A 16,676-nucleotide genomic window follows, 5' to 3' on the forward strand; every position below is an offset into this window, starting at 1 on the left:
TAGGGCCTGAGTATGTGCAAAGTCCTGGGTTCAAGGGCTGGAGATGTGGCTCAGCGGTAGCGCGCTCGTCTGGCATGCGTGCGGCCCGGGTTCGATCCTCAGCACCACATACCAACAAAGATGTTGTGTCCGCCGAGAACTAAAAAATAAATATTAAAAATTCTCTCTCTCTCTCTCTCTCCTGTCTCACTCTCTCTTTAAAAAAAAAAAAAAAAAGTCCTGGGTTCAATACTTAGCACCCTAAATTTAAACAAAACAAAAAAAGGAAGTAGGTATTTGAGAAAAGTTGTACTACAATCTTTTTTAATGTGTATTTTTTGGCATGGCTTTTTTAAGTTTATTGAATGAAGGAGTTAGTTATACTAGTTAAATGAGGACTCCAAATGGTTACATTCTACAAGCTGTGAGGTTTTAAAACTTGTGACAAGGGGCAGAAGAGAGATACTACTCATTGCAAGGAAATCCTCACTTAAGCTTCAGTGAGCCACAAACACTTAAAATCCATGAACCTTCAGTTGATGGTCCTTGCCCAATCCAGTCTCTATCAGGAACTGGCCTATGTTCTTGGGGTGGTCACTTTGTAGTTGAATTTCTTCTCCTTATTCTGGATCTCAGTTATAGTATCATTGAAGGACATTTCTTCTTAAGGGCCTTCACTACTTTCTTTTTATCAACATCATTAGAGATTCCTCGGACAGTAGTAAGGGTTTTCCTGCCATTTCTTTTTTGAATTCTTATATTAATATAATCCTCAGAGCCAGCAGAAAGCAGGTCATCACCCTTGTTTGCATCAACAAAAGAGTCAAAAGAGTAGAGGGTCTGGAGAGCAGACCTATGGCCTGCAGAAGGCATGGCGGCTGCAGGAGAAGGTGGGGGTCAGAACCCAGTGTCATGAAGTAAGGGGGCATGAGGGCTAGGCTGCTGAGTCCTAGGGGGTGGCTTAGTGACTAATAGTTTTTAGTTGTAGGTGGACACGATGCCTTTATTTTTATTAATTTATTTTTATGTGGTGCTGAGGATTGAACCCAGAGCCTCACCTGTGGTAGGTGACCACTCTACCACTGAGTCACAACCCCAGCCCCCCCGATATCACCATCTTAATGAGTGATTTCTTCCAAGAGTGTTTTAAAGTTGAGTGTGGGTCCAGTAACTCCATGTGTACAGTGTTATGGATCTTCTCTCTCTCACACACAAGTGATTTCTATCTACTTGTACTGAAATTCAGAATTGTGTTGAAATCCTTGTGGTACTTGCTTCACTTAACAGTCAGTTGGAGCTCCAATGAATTGTTCAAAGCAGTTACAAGCGAAGAGTGTCCCATTTCCTTTTATCTTCCCTATTGCATGGCCCTTCTTTTGACTTCAATCAACAGTAAAAAAAGCAATTAGAGTCGCAGAAAGTAAACTATGCATATTTTATTCCTGAATACAAGGCTAGAGAGCTCCTGTTTTGAAAGCTGTTGGACATATAAAGATCCAACAATGGCAGTCAAGCAATTCAATCCCCTGAAACTCCTTTCTAGGGAGTCTGAACTTCCTAGAAAGTGTGAAGAAACCCATGCATGCCTCATTCGGTATTTTTTTTTTTTCCTCCATCTGGCATCATTGCTATTTTGTCAACGGAGTAGTTTTTAACATAGCTCTAGGAGCAGGAAAATGACATTAAATATGAGAACTCTAGAATATCTAAATTTGTAAATGAGGGAGAAGAATCATTAACTGGCTGGCACTTTAGTCCAATAAAATGCTCTTTGTTGTGGTGGTTCTTAAGTCTCTAACAAGTGGGGAATAAGAGGCTGGAAGGCTGGGGGCTTATTTTTCATTGTCTTTCCCAACCAATACCAAATACATATTTGTTGGGATTCTATGCTATAGTACTGCCTCCATTACTATTCCCGAGTTTCCTTTCTTACTTAACCTAGTAAGTAAGGTGATTTCTTAATGTACACACAATTCCCTGGCTAAGGTAAAGACATACACAAGATTTCAAAAAGGTTCAGCAGATTTTCATTTTGTGGATCATCTCTACTTTCCTGGAAGAGAGTATAAAAAGTGAGTACAACTTGAAAGTTTGGTGGCTACTATGGACTAAATGTTTATGCCCAGACCTCAGTTCATATGTTGAAAACTCATCCCCAATGTGAGAGTATTTAGAGGTAGGGCTTTTGGAACGTATCTCGGTCATGAGGGCAGAAGCCTCATGAATGGGAAATTGCCCTTATAATAGAAACCCTAGAGAGCTCTCTAGGTTCTTCATAAAATGAAAACCCAGTGAGAAAACATCAGTGCATGAACCAGCAGCAGACCCTCACCAGACACCAAATCTGCTGGTGCTTTGATCTAGGACTCTCCATCCTCCAGAACTGTGAGAAATAAATTTCTGTTGTTTATAAGCCACGCAGTTTATGGTGTTTTGTTACAGCAGCCTAAGTAGACTAAGCATATTTGTAAGGTTGTGAGTAAGTAGCGTTGAGATGTCAAGAAGAGGTAATAATCTGGGTGGGTCCAGATTATACAGGGCACTGGAACCCAGGATGATCTGTGATTTCATTTTAACAGCAAAGGAGAATGTATGGAGGAGTTTTAAGCGGGGGAGTAGGTCTCCCAAAGACACTGAGGGATGCCTGTATTTACTATGGGAAATAGAATCAACAGACTTGCTAAAACTAGATGTGGTGGTCAGAATAAAGGGAAGAAAAGAATGAAGTAGAGTTCCAGGAATTCAAGAAGTGATCATGGCAGTAATATTTCTTAGGAATATTGACCAAAGATATATGCTTATGGTCACTTTATGGTCATGAAATAGTTCATTAAAAATTTGCCTTTTCTTTATCTCTTCTACTCGGAACTGTGAAGTTTTTCTCTGCTGCTGAGTTTTAAGTCTGTAAGACTGGTTCAATGAATCATTTTACTCTTTTAAATAGCATGTAACATTATTTAAACAACAGAGTTCTGGGAACAGTGTTCTCTTCACACAGGAAGGAGATCATTCTCCTGTGTTTTAAACTCCCCAGTGAGTTAAGTGACTGGATGATATGAGAGGAAAGAGGGATAAAAGGTGGGGAGGGAGTAGATGTGCTAGAAGCCAACAAGTCAGGTATATAAGGATCAGCTTTTTCATTAGGTCATGTGGGCAGTTCAGTATGTTAATATAATTGCTGACTTTGAACCTGGGGCTGACTGATGGGGTGATGGTCTTATTATAGTAAAATTAATCTTTTCAAAATATTTCTAAGTATAAGCAATTTAAGAAGTAAATTAGACGGGAAGTTTCTAGAATCACATAGCAGTCAGATCTTTGTGTCACAGATCAGATTTGGAGTCATAAATTTGCATGAAGGAAATTGTTATGGTGTATTGTTTAGGGAATCAAGTGCCCTTGGAATGATATTTGTGGGGTTGTGAAGGAAGTGGGATTGAGCACAAAGAGGAACTGGACTATGATGAAGATAAAACCAAGGCTCTAGTCCATCCCATAGGAAACTGAGGACAAAAGGACCCTATAAATTTGACCCAAATTAAAACAAAGGAGCTGAATTTTGTACTGCTACATTGAATAAGCCCGTGCATCTGGGCTGGCTCCAGAAGGAAGTCATGACACGGACAAGAAGGCTCTCTTTGGTTAAGGTCAAATGAATAGAGCAACTCAGTTGAGATTGTCAGCTGCCAATATTCTCAGCAACAGCAGAACTGAATGCTTGAGTCTATAAGAGTGTCTCAAATACACAGCATCAGCTATATCCTGTTTAGATCTGCTTTCTTTGTAGAACAGATTTTGAGAATTGACCTTTAGGATTTTGGATAACTTCTTGGTATTAAAAAACTTAAAAGAGCAAGGTAAGTAGGTTAAAATATAGTCTGTGCCATAGAAGATGATGTCAAGGTTGCAATACTCATTGTTTTTCATCCCTTACTCCCATTCTGTATTCCCTTCAAGCCTAGCTAGCACCTCTGCTGGTCTAGGTTGCTTATGTGGTAGTGTGACAGGATCTTATCCTTGAAGTGTCTGATCCCTGGTTATCATGTGTCATGGCTACTGCACTTCTTGTTCATTTACTGTAGAAATTGGACAAGGAAGTATTAAGAAATGCTCAAGGGGGTCATTGAGTGGCAAAAATATTCATCTCTGCTTCTACTATGTAATAGCTGTCTACCTCTATCTGAGAATAGGATCAATTACCTCTTGTCTTCTGTTCCTTTAATATGTAAGGCCTAAGTGATTGTATAGCAGTTAGACATTAAAACTGAAAGGGACTCTTGCTTTATCCCTTGGTAGAAGCAGTCTCTTCTGAAAATCTGGACTTCTAAACCTAAGGAGCCCAGAGTTTCAGAGATGAAAAGCACAAATTGTCCAAGGAATCCACTGGAAGTGGTGATGGTGGGAACATTGATTGTGAACTACATCCATGTAGCCTTCTTAGTGTAAATATGACAACACAAGAAGGTCTTTGATTTACAGTATATGCTGTGTCCTGGGGGGGGGTGCCTCTCCTGTAAAATGTCACTTAGTTCTCATCTCCATGCTGGCATCTCAGCTTTGCTATTAACAGATCATTACCTTGCTCTATTAGGCTGTCAGGTTCTGGATGGCTCAGTATGATAAAAATAGTGATCTCCATGGCTATGTGCTCACTGCCATATCTCCTTTGCTTAAAATGGATCATTCCCTTGACATTCAGATCTCATTTGATGCATCAAACACTCTGTAAACCTTTGGATAGTGGTGGTGTCTGAGGCCTTAATGCAAGAAAAGGAAAACCTATAAGCAGAAAACACACTGACACCAATTAAGATGACTCTCTATCCCTTTCAGAATGGAAGGGGTTGGAAGTAACCTATCTTCACTTGACAGTTTGATCTCCTTGAGGAATGAACAGCACTTTTCTCTGGTTTTGATGGGTTAGAGATTCAGCAGCAACAGCAGAATAGAGAGCATTGGTGAGTGTGTGGCCCTGTTATTGATCCACACACAGCTTCCATCCATCCCTGCCATTATGGCTGCTCCACTTATGTGCCCATTTTTTGCCAATGCTGGAGTAGCTGATGACAGAGTTAGGCTGGCTAACATCAAAATAATTAAGTCATTCTGTCTGCTTGGTTGTTTGAATTTTCCATGGAAAATTCACCCGGGTGTATCTTGACTTGTGATACAAACATTTCGCAGTTCATGCTCCCTGCCATACATTTATCTCATCTACCTACCCGTTCCATTTCTAAGTCCCTTTTTTTCTTTTCTTTTATCTCCAAAATTTTTTGCTCTCAGTGCCCTGATCTATTCTGATGCAATGAGACAAGTATTTGCTAGAGTTCTTGCATATTCTTTCTTTGGGATACTTCACTACTCATTCATCAATGGAGATGTGGTACCACTTTTTCCATTTTTAGCTTTCACCCATATACCAAACTACCCCCTCTGCGGGAAGCCATCTGTGAAATACACGAGGATCTTCTCTCGGCATAGAAGCCAGGGAGAGATAGGCCTGGCGTTGGAAACTTTACATGGCTCTCCCATGGCAATAGATTGCCCAATGCATATGACCTTTCCTTTGCTGGGAATGATGGGCGTAACCCATTAGGGAATGAACAGCCTACTTTTAAACTTCTTTGGAGAAGAACATTCCATGGAAGGCCTTTGATGTCTCTCAATATAAAATAAAACAGGCGTGGGCTAGCCGTTTTGCCAGAAGCTCCATCCATCTGACCAACTTGCCTGTCTTGCCCCTGCTTTTGAAACTACTTTCTGTGTTCTGTGGGATTTTGTACTGTTTTATTTCTTTTAGCTTTTATTTTTTAGTCAGCTCATTCCACCAAGGGGAACCCCATTTCCACCACCTGAGTGGGATATAGGTGGAACCCGGCTCAAAAAATTCATATGTTAAAGCCCAAACCTTCAGGACCTCAGAATGTGACCTTATTTGTAAGAAGTGTTGTTGCAGATGCAATTAGTTAAGGGTAGGATGGATTCATAATCCACTATGATTTATATCCTCATAAGAAGGGGAAATTTGGAGGCAGACACATGTAGAAGGAAGATGATGGAAATGATGTGGGAAAGAATGTCTTCCACAAGTCAAGGAGAGAGGCTTGAATAGATTCTTTCCCGAGTCCTTCAGAAGTAGCCAACACCATGACACTTTGATTTCAGACTTCTAGGTTCCAGAACAGTGAGAAAGTAAGTTTCTGTTTTTTAAGCCACCTAGTTGGTGCCTCCTTGTTACAGCAGCCCGAGGAAACCAATGCACTCACTTTGATAGCACTTATATTACAGGTCAAAGGACAAATGTGAGAGTTCTGAAATTTTCCTACAATGTCCATTTCCATTGTACACTCAGGGAATGACCACTGGGTGAGTCCACGGACCTCAGGGCTCCACTCTGAATTCAATTTATGCCAGGATACCCCTTATCTTCTGGACCTCATCTAGCACCATGCTAATAGAATTTCAAGGACAATGCTTTATATCTCTGGTATCAATGTTAACCATTTTCAGCTATCTGAGTCAATGGCCATAAGTCTTATGTGAATAATGGCTGTTATTGTACACTGCTGCTGTGGTGTTTTAGGATTATTTCTTCAGCGTCTCCTCAGTCAATAGATTCTGGGTCTAAAATTAGTTTATATCTGAAAATTGAGGATTCATTGTAACTTTATTTTATAGCGGCTGCCCTCAGCTTCTGTTGATTCTTTCTTGATTTCTTTAGAGGTTATAAAGTGGGAAACATCTTGCTGTCTATCCCTATATTTCATTCCTAGGAATGTTATGTTCTTCTGACTATCTCCATAGGTCTCTGCAGGTCAGGTCTCTGTTGCTAATCCTCCCACTTTGCTTCTCATTACAATATTTATGCCAATCCTGCTCTTCATGACTAAGTGCTTCCATAATGGCCACTGTTAATCTGAGCTGCTATGATAGTCATTCCCATGAAAGAATCCAGTTCTGTAATAGCCTCTCCTGCTATCAATCCTGGCCTCCTCCAGGTAGATGCCAATGAACATCTTAATGATGCTGATTCTCGCTTAAAGAGCTCAATCTTTATAATTTTGATAAACGGAATGTCCTCCAACATGCTTCTCTTGGTTTTTCCAGCCTTACATAATGTCCATTTAGCAGGCCAACTGCTGAGACCTGTTGATCTCTTTTCCCACTGTCTGCTTTGTCAGTTCAGGCATTTGTTTTTCTTTTTACTTACTATGACCAAGTGGTTACTCTGAAACACTTGGAAATATCCTAGCAGCACATTATTACCATTTCTTAGGATCGTTTGTGGAGTATTAAACTTTGTATCATGGGAGAACGCTCCCATATTGATAAATTCATTTAACTTTTTATTCTATTCCATTTATCTCATCAAGTAAGGCCCTCTAGCATGCCTAGTCTCATGCCTTCTTCCAGTGCATGTGCCTGCAACTCCTTTGGGGTGTAATTCCATTCATGTATTAGTAGGCTCAGCCCCTCCCCCACTAGATGATTTTGTGACTTAACTCTAGTTTTTGTCCTGCCCAGAAGGGAAAGAAAAAGAGAAGATCTGGAAGAAAGTGCATGTTGTATTTCAAGACAGAGACCTTTACCTGAGAGTCACTGGATACCACCAGCCTATACCCAGGGAGGTGTGGGTCACTTTTGTGCATTCAGAGAACTCAGGGGATTTGGGATTCAAGATGTTTGAGTGCATCAAGTTTACGTCCTTGTCCCATGCTCCACTGACTTAGTTCTTCCCAATTGTGGATCCTCAAACCTGCCATAATTGAAAATTCCATGTCCTCTGGAGCTCTGGTACTCTTGTAATTAGGTCCTGGGTATGATCTGCACTTATTCCTCTCTCTAGATGTAGGAAATGATATACTCATATGTGTTGCCAACAATGCCCTGTACATTTATCTTTTAACTGAGAATTAATGACCTTCATAATCTTATTATTTTTCTCTAATGTATATATCCGTCATACCTGTTGTAAGGTAAATTGTCCCCCCTCCCATTCATATATTGAAGTCCTAAACCTCATTACCTTAGAATGTGACTGTATTTGCAATAATTAGGTAAGATGGGTCTTACCTAATTACTGCTAAGACCCATCTTACCTAATTTTTATGTTTAGCCTCAATTCATAATGACTGGTATCCTTATATAAAGGGAAATTTCGACACAAATTCTTCCTTTGAAGATGAAAGCAGAGATCATCAAGTGGATGCTTCCGCAAGCCAAGGAATGCCAAAGACTGCCAACAAACCAGCAAAAGCCAGTGTGAGGTATGGGACAAGTCCTTTCTCATAGTTCTCAAATGGAAACAACCCTTTCATCGCCATGGTCTTGAACTCCTAGCTGCCAGACCTGAGAATAAATTATGGTTGTTTGTGGTAGTTTTATAAAACAGTCCTAGCAAACTTATATAATACCCAAAGCTATAATATTTACTACTTCCTGTGAATTTCTCAAATGCCTCATATTTTATTTCTTTCAGCGTACTCTGTTTAGTCAAAACCCCATTCTGGGGGCTGAGGTTGTGGCTCAGTGGCAGAGTGCATGCCTAGCATGTGTGAGGCACTGGGTTCGATTCTCAGCACCACATAAGATTAATTAATAAATAAAATAAAGGTCCATCAGCAACTAAAACAAAATAAAAAAATTTTCCATTCATAAAAGTTTTAACAATTGTATTAGTATAGCATGCCAGAGGATATTTGTGTTCTTCCTGTCTTCAGCAACAGTATTCTCATTGCTAGATAGCATGTAATCCAGCTACAAAATCTCATTTTAGAGTTTGGTTCTTTGGTTCACACCTAGAAGCAATAGTTTTTTTTTAGAGTAATTATCCTAGAAAAGAGTTTGAAAAAGGAGATTTGCAATGTAAGAAGTTTATTGTGGGAGTACTCTTAGGATTCATGTATGTAAGGAGTAAAAAAAAATAAGATTGAGAAGTAGGAGTTAAATTGTATTGCAGTTGCAACAAAGGCCTCAACTATTCCCACAGGAAGCTCTGGAATTGGGATAAATCTTCAGAGTTGTTCTGAATTCAGACAAGAGAGCCAAGCCTCTTTAGACCACCATTGATCTGGAAGTAGAAGTGGGAGGCTACTGGAAACGGGGCTGAAAGTCCCCAACCTAATATTCTCAGTCGCTGAGAAAGAGTGTCTCCTTTATCAAGGGAAGAATCTGGCCAGCATATAGCATTGATTACTCTCTCATTATAAAGCATATAGGGATAGTAGAAAAGGAAAATAAGCATTCTTTGCATTCCTAGTGAGACTTTGGTATCACCTGGCTACACGAATCAGCATCTTTTTCCTTTAATTCATGCAAATTATAAACGTGTAGCAGGAATAACAACTCACAAACTTCATTTTCTGCTAAATTAGAAGACAGAGCTCTTTTAGAGTTTAACATAAATGTTAAAGTACCTGTAGTCTGCTCGAAATCTCAAAAGAAGTGAAAAAAAAATGTGCATAGCGCAGCGAGAGTCCTAGTATTCATAATCTGAAAAGCTGCTTGCACAGAGTTCTAAGCGGGAGGCTTGCCAGTCCTTGCTGGCAACCACCAAGAGCAGGATGATACTGGGCAACACTCAGAGAACATGCTCCTGAAAGTAAGGAAGTCACCCTCAAGTGTAAAAGCTTTCTCCTTTATTTGGCAAAACATAGTGGGAAATGCTGTGAGTAGGGTTGAAACTGGGCAGAATTTTATAGAAATAGGTGAAAAAAAATGCACAAAGGATAGACAGAACACTGATGTCAGTGAACTTCAGACAGTTCCAGGAAAAATACACTTTCTAAAGGTGAGGGGCTTATTCTAAATTGCAAAAGCAATATTTCATATTCAAAAACAGCTGGGCTGCTGTTAGGAGGTCAGCATGCAAGCTTTTTTAAAAAAATAGACTCTATTATATTTTTATTTATTTTTAAATTTGTTCTTATTAGTTACACATGATAGTAAAATGTATTTTGACATATTGTACATATATGGAGTATAACTTCTGGTTGTGTATAATGTAGAATTACATTGGTCATGTAATCATATATACACATAGGATAGTAATGTTCAATTCATTCTACTATCTTTCCTATTCCCATTTCCCCTCCCTTCCCTTCATTTCCCTTTGTCTTATCCAAAGTACTTCTATTTTTCCCAAACCCCCCTCCATTGTGAATTAGCATCTGCATATCAGAGAGCACATTTGGTCCTTAGTTTTTTAGGGATTGGTTTATTTCATTTAGCATGATAGTATCTGGTTCCATGCATTTACCAGCAAATGCCATAATTTCATTTTTCTTTATAATTGAGTAATATTTCATTGTGTATATGTACCACATTTTCTTTATCCATTCATCTGTTGAAGGGCACCTAGGTTGGTTTCATAGTTTAGCTATTGTGAATTGAGCTGCCATAAACATCAATGTGGCTGGATTACTGTAGTATGCTGATTTTAAGTCATTTGCGTATAAACAGAGGAGGGGGATAACTGGGTCAAATGGTGGTTCCATTCCAAGTTTTTTGTGGAATCTCCATACTGCTTTCCATAGTGATTGCAACAATTTGCAGTCCTACCAGCAATGTTTAAGTGTACCTTTTTCCCTATATGCTCATCAGCATTTATTGTTGCTTGTATTCTTAATAATTGGCATTCTTACTGGAGTGAGATGAAATCTCAGTGTAGTTTTAGTTTTCATTTCTCTAATTAATAATGATGTTGAAATTTTTTTCATATATTTGTTGACCAATTGAATTTCTTTTGTGAAGTGTCTGTTCAGTTCCTTAGCCTATTTATCGATTGGGTTGGGCTTTCTTTTGTGGGTGTGGGTGTGTGTTTTTTGAGTTATTTATATATCCTGGAGATTAATGCTCTATCTTAGGTGCAGGTGGCAAAGATTTTCTCCCATTCTGTAGGCCCTCTGTTCACATTCTTGATTGTTTCCTTTGCTGAGAAACAGCTTTTTAGTTTGATTCTATCCCATTTCTTGATTCTTGATTTTACTTCTTGCACTTTAGATATCTTGTTAAGGAAGTCAGTTCCTAAGCTCACATGATGTAGATTTGGGCCTACTTTTTCTTCTATTAGGTGCATGTCTCTGTTAAATAGACTCTATTATTTAGAGTAGTTTTAGGCTTGTAGAAAATTGAGCAGAAATTATGGAGAATTCCCATATATCCCCTATCCCTACACACAAAGCATTACCCTCCTATTAACAGTACACCTAAGTGATACATTTGTTACAATTAATAAAACTTCAACATCAAAGTATATAGTTTATATTAGAGTTCACTCTTTTTTTTTTTTTTTTTTTTTAGTCTTTTATTCCTTTTAATAAACTTCATGTATCTATCATATAGTTTAAACATATATTCTTTTTTTTTTTTTTTTTTTTTTTTGGCTTTTTTTTTTTTTTTTATTGGTCGTTCATAACATTACATAGTTCATAATACATCATATTACACAGACAGACAGCAGAATACATCAGACACTAGAAAGGCAATATGTCAAGCAATGGAAGGGAAACTGATATGATACAGCAATTTGTATATGGGGTAAAAGGGGGAGTTCATAATCCACGTGAATCAAACTGTGTAATAGAGTTCACTCTTAATGCTTGTACATTCTACAGATTTGGAAAAAGGCATTATGATATTTACTCCAAATTGTAGTGCCATACAGAACATACAAAATAATACAATAAAAATGTTCTATGTTCTACCTATTCATTCCTTTCTTCCTGCAAATCCCTGGAAGTCACTGACCTTTTTACTGTCTCCATGGTTGTCTTTCAGAACTTTATATAGTTGAAATCACACAATATATTGCCTTTTTATATTATTTTCTTTACTTAGTAATTTGTATTTAAGATTCCTCCATGTCTTTTTAAAAATTTTTTTATTTTAATTTGTTATATATGACAGCAGAATGCATTATAATTCATATTACACATATAAAGCACAATTTTTCATATCTCTGATTGTATAGGAAGTATATTCAAACCATTCGTGTCTTCATACATGTTCTTGGGGTAATGATGTCCATCTCATTCCACCCTCATTTCTACCCCTGTGCCCCCTCCATTCCCCTCCCACCCCTTTGCCCTATCTAGAATTTGTCTAATCTTCCCGTGCTCCTCCTCCCAAACCCACTATGAATCAGCCTCCTTATATCAGAGAAAACATTCACATTTTTTTTTTTTTGTATTGGCAAACTTCTCTTGGCATTATATTCTCCAGTTCCATCCACTTACCTGCAAATGCCATGATTTTATTATCTTTTATTGCTGATTAATATTCCATTGTGTATGTATACCACATTTTCTTTATCCATTCATCAATTGAAGGGCATCTAAGTTGGTTCCACAGTTCAGCTATCGTTAATTGTGCTGCTGTAAACATTGATGTGGCTGTGTCCCTGTAGTATGCTATTTTTAAGTCCTTTGGGTAGAGACCAAGGAGTGAGATAGCTGGGTCAAATGGTGGCTCCATTCCCACTTTTCCAAGGAATCTCCATACTGTTTTCTATATTGGCTGCACCAATTTGCAGTCCCGCCAGCAATGTATGAGTGAGCCTTTTCCCCCACATCCTCACCAACACTTACTGTTGTTTGTATTATTTTTTTAAAAAAATTTAAATACCTTTTTTAGTTGTTGATAGACCTTCATTTTATTTGTATATTTATATGTAGTGCTGAGAATCGAACCCAGTGCCTCATATGCCAGGCAAGTGCGCTACTGCTAAGCCACAGCTCCAGCCTTTGCTGTTTGTATTCTTAATAGCTACCATTCTGACTGGAGTGAGATGAAATCTTAGAGTAGTTTTAATTTGCATTTCTCTAATTGCTAGAGATGATGAACTTTTTTCGTATTTTTTTGATTATTGTATATCATCTTCTGAGAAGTGTCTGTTAAGGTCCTTAGCCCATTTATTTATTGAGTTTTTTTGGTGTTTAGCTTTTTGAGTTCTTTATATACCCTAGAGATTAGTACTCTATTTGATGTGTGAGGGGTAAGAATTTGCTCCCAATTAGTAGGCTCTCTGCTCACCTCACTGATTGTTTCTTTTGCGGAGAAGAAACTTTTTAGTTTGAATCCATCCCATTTATATTGATTCTTGATTTTAATTCTCATGCTATAGGAGTCTTATTAAGGAAGTTGGGGCCTAATCCCACATGATGGAGATTAGGGTCTAATTTTTCTTCTATTAGACACAAGGTTTCCTAGGTCCTTGATCCTCTTTGAGTAGAGTTTTGGCAGGGTGAGAGATAGGGGTTTAATTTCATTTTGTTGCATATAGATTTCCTGTTTTCCCAGCACCATTTGTTGAAGAGGCTATTTTTTTTCCAATGTATGTTTTTGGCACCTTTCTCTAATACAAGATAATTGTAATTTTGTGGGTTAGTCTCTGTGTCCTCTATTCTGTACCATTGGTCTACAGATCTATTTTGGTGCCAATACCATGCTGTTTTTGTTACCATTGCTCTGTAGTATAATTTGAGGTCTGGTATAGCAATGCCACCTGTTTCACCCTTCTTGCTAAGGATTGCTTTGACTATTCTGGGTCTCCTATTTTTCCAGATAAATTTCATGACTGATTTTTCTATTTCTATGAGGAATGCCATTGGGATTTTGATTGGAATTGAATTAAATCTGCATAGTGTTTTTGGTAGTATGGTTATTTTGATAATATTAATTCTGCCTATCTAAGAGCAAGGTAGATCTTTGCATCTTCTGAGGGCCTCTTTGATTTCTTTCCTTAGGGTTCTGTAATTTTCATTATGTAGATCTTTCATCTCTTTCATTAAGTTGATTCCCAAGTATTTTATTTTTTTAAGGCTATAGTAAATGAGTAGTTTTCCCCGTTTCCCTTTCAGATAATTTGTCAATGATATACAGAAATGCCTTTGTTTTATGGACGTTGATTTTAAATCCTGCTACTTTGCTGAATTTACTTTTCATTTACTAGTTTTAGAAATTTTCTGGTGGAATTTTTGGGTCTTCTAGGTGTAGAATCATATCACCTGCAAATAGTGATAATTTAAGTTCTTCTTTTCCTATGTGTATCCCTTTAATTTCTTTCATCTGTCTAATTGCTCTGGTTAGTGTTTCAAGAACTATGTAAAACAGAAGTGGTGAAAGAGGGCATCCCCGTGTTCTTCCAGTTTTTAGAGGGAATGCCTTCAGTTATACTCCATTTAGAATGATGTTGGCCTGGGGCTTAGCATAGGTAGCCTTTACAATGTGTAGATATGTTCCTGTTATCCCTAATTTTTTCAGTGTTTTGAACATGAAGGGGTGCTGTATTTTGTCAGGTGCTTTTTCTGTGTCTATTGAGATGATCATACAATTCTTATTTTTAAGTCTATTGATGTGATGAGTTGCATTTATTGATTTCTGTATGTTGAACCAAACTTGCTCCCTGGGATGAATCCCACTTAATCGTGGTGCACTACCTTTTTGGTATGTTTTTGTATTTGATTTGCCAGAATTTTAGTATCTATGTTCATTAGAGATATTGGTCTGAAGTTTTCTTTCTTTAATGTGTATTTGCCTGGTTTTGGAATCAGAGTGATATTGGCCTCATAGAATGAGTTTGGAAGTGCTCCCTCTTTTTCTACTTCCTGAAATAAATTGAAGAGTATTAGTATTAGTTCTTCTTTAAAGGTCTTGTAGAACTCGGCTGTGTATCCATCTGGTCCTGGGCTTTTCTTGGTTGGTAGACCTCCAATGGCATCATCTATTTCATCACTTGATATTGGTCTGTTTAAATTGTGTATATCATCTTGATTCAATTTGGGCAAATCATATGATTTAAGAAATTTGTTGATGCCTTCAGTATTTTCTATTTTATTGTAGTACAAGTTTTCAAAATAATTTCTAATTATCTCTGTATTTCTGTAGTGTCTGTTGTGATATTTCCTTTTTTCATCACGTATGTTAGTGATTTGAATTTTCTCTCTCCTTCTCTTCCTTAGCATGGCTAAGGGTCTGTCAATTTTTTTGCTTCCTGTATTTGTTAATGTAGCTCTTTGTCGAAATGATCTTTTGCTGCCTGAATTTGCTCTCTTGTATCATCCTTTAATTCACAGAACATTTTAATTATGTACATCCTAAACTCTTTCTCTGTAATTTCTTCCACTGTGCTAGCCATGGATTCTAATAATGTGATATCTTGATTTCCTTGTCTTTTCATGTTGCTCATGTGTCTTCCCTTCTAGCACTATGGGTCTGAGGTGTTATCAATTTTACCTATAGGTTTATAGTGCTCCTGTTGGGTTCCAAAACCTCTCCTTTGTGGGAAAGGACAATGTTAACAGATCCCAATATAAACAATGTGCCACCCATAAAAAATGCATTGCTGTTAGTTTACAGTTTGGTCACAATGTACAGAAATGTTGAATTTGATTATTATCTATGATATAATGAGTAGGTTTCTAAAAGGGTTTACAGTTTCTGATGGTGGACAATGAACTTGGGATGAGGCATAGGATGATATGCTGAGGAGGTAGGATGTGAGGATATAGAGTTAATATATCTTAGGAAGTGTGAAAGAGAAATCTAATGAAGAGAATAGCATCAGAATAGACAGGAAGGATTTTTGGGTAGACATGGGAAGACAGTAGAGTACATAAAACAAACATACATAAAAGATGTTAAAAAGAAGGGGAGAAAAAGGCATATACAACACCAGTATAATATATTATTCAGATGAACCAGTACTCAAAATCCTAGTTCATGCAAAGTATTTGGTTTCACATATATTGTGGATGTAAAGGCAGGAGACTAGAGGTGGAGAAGAAAAAGAGAGAAAAAAAAATCTCAAAGGAAGAAACCAGGATTGTTAATTGCTTTGGTTATAGATCAGTCTCTTTCCTGCTTCTCTTCTCCTCCAATAGGTGGGGATGTCTGTTGTTAGCTGGTACCTCCGCCCTCAGGATGATGAAGGTAACCAGGGTGGGAAGGCTGGTCCTGGTGCAGGGCAGCTGGAAGTGAAGTGTGGCACCCGCCAGTCCCTGCAGGGAGACTGCACCTCAAGGGTCTCTTTTTGGGTCAGCTGGTATGATTTGAGTGCCTGGTCCTATCTCTCAATCTTGTCTGAAGATTTCCCAGATCCTAGTCTCTCTGTTAGTCTCCAAACTGTTGCATCTTCTTCTTCTAGGGACCTCTCTCACTGGGGCGCCCATGGGGCAGCGCCCTGGTCACACTGCGCACCCGTCCCACTGAGAGCTGTTTTGTGTTGGGTAGTTACTGTCCTGGGTTATGAGCTACTGGGGATAGAGGGTATTTGGAAACCGGGTATCTGGCCATCTGGAGTTCTGATCTGGAAGCTACTACCACCAAAGATGGCGAGGAAGGTATCCCAAGATGGAGGCAGGCTGCTTCCAGAGATGAGGAGTCAGATCCAGTTAGGGGAGCTGGGGGATCCTGTGAGGTCTGTTCAGAGATAAGCTCTGTGGCATGCAGCATTGGGGCTTTGGTTGTCTTCAGAGCCTGTGAGATGTCCCCAAGTGCAGGCAGACTACTGTGTGTAGGAAATTATGGTAGTAGCTGCAGAGTTGCAAGATGAAGGGGACAGGGGTAGCCCCATGTTGGTAGATGGGGGTCCACGGGGCAGTGGTGGCTGAAGTTCCTGTGAGTGGGTAGCTGCTGATTGTCCTGCTTTGGTGTGGAGTGGCATCTGGGGGTTCTTTGTTAGTACTGACTCGATGATC

General features: G+C 38.6%; 1 pseudogene; it reads right to left on the reverse strand.

Annotated features, from left to right (window-relative positions):
• Positions 1-494: 494 nt before the first annotated feature.
• Positions 495-852, reverse strand: LOC113193030 (eukaryotic translation initiation factor 1 pseudogene; annotated as a pseudogene).
• Positions 853-16,676: the final 15,824 nt, after the last annotated feature.

Source organism: Urocitellus parryii, chromosome 1 (genome assembly GCF_045843805.1).
Source record: "Urocitellus parryii isolate mUroPar1 chromosome 1, mUroPar1.hap1, whole genome shotgun sequence".
NCBI classification, from domain to species: domain Eukaryota; kingdom Metazoa; phylum Chordata; class Mammalia; order Rodentia; family Sciuridae; genus Urocitellus; species Urocitellus parryii.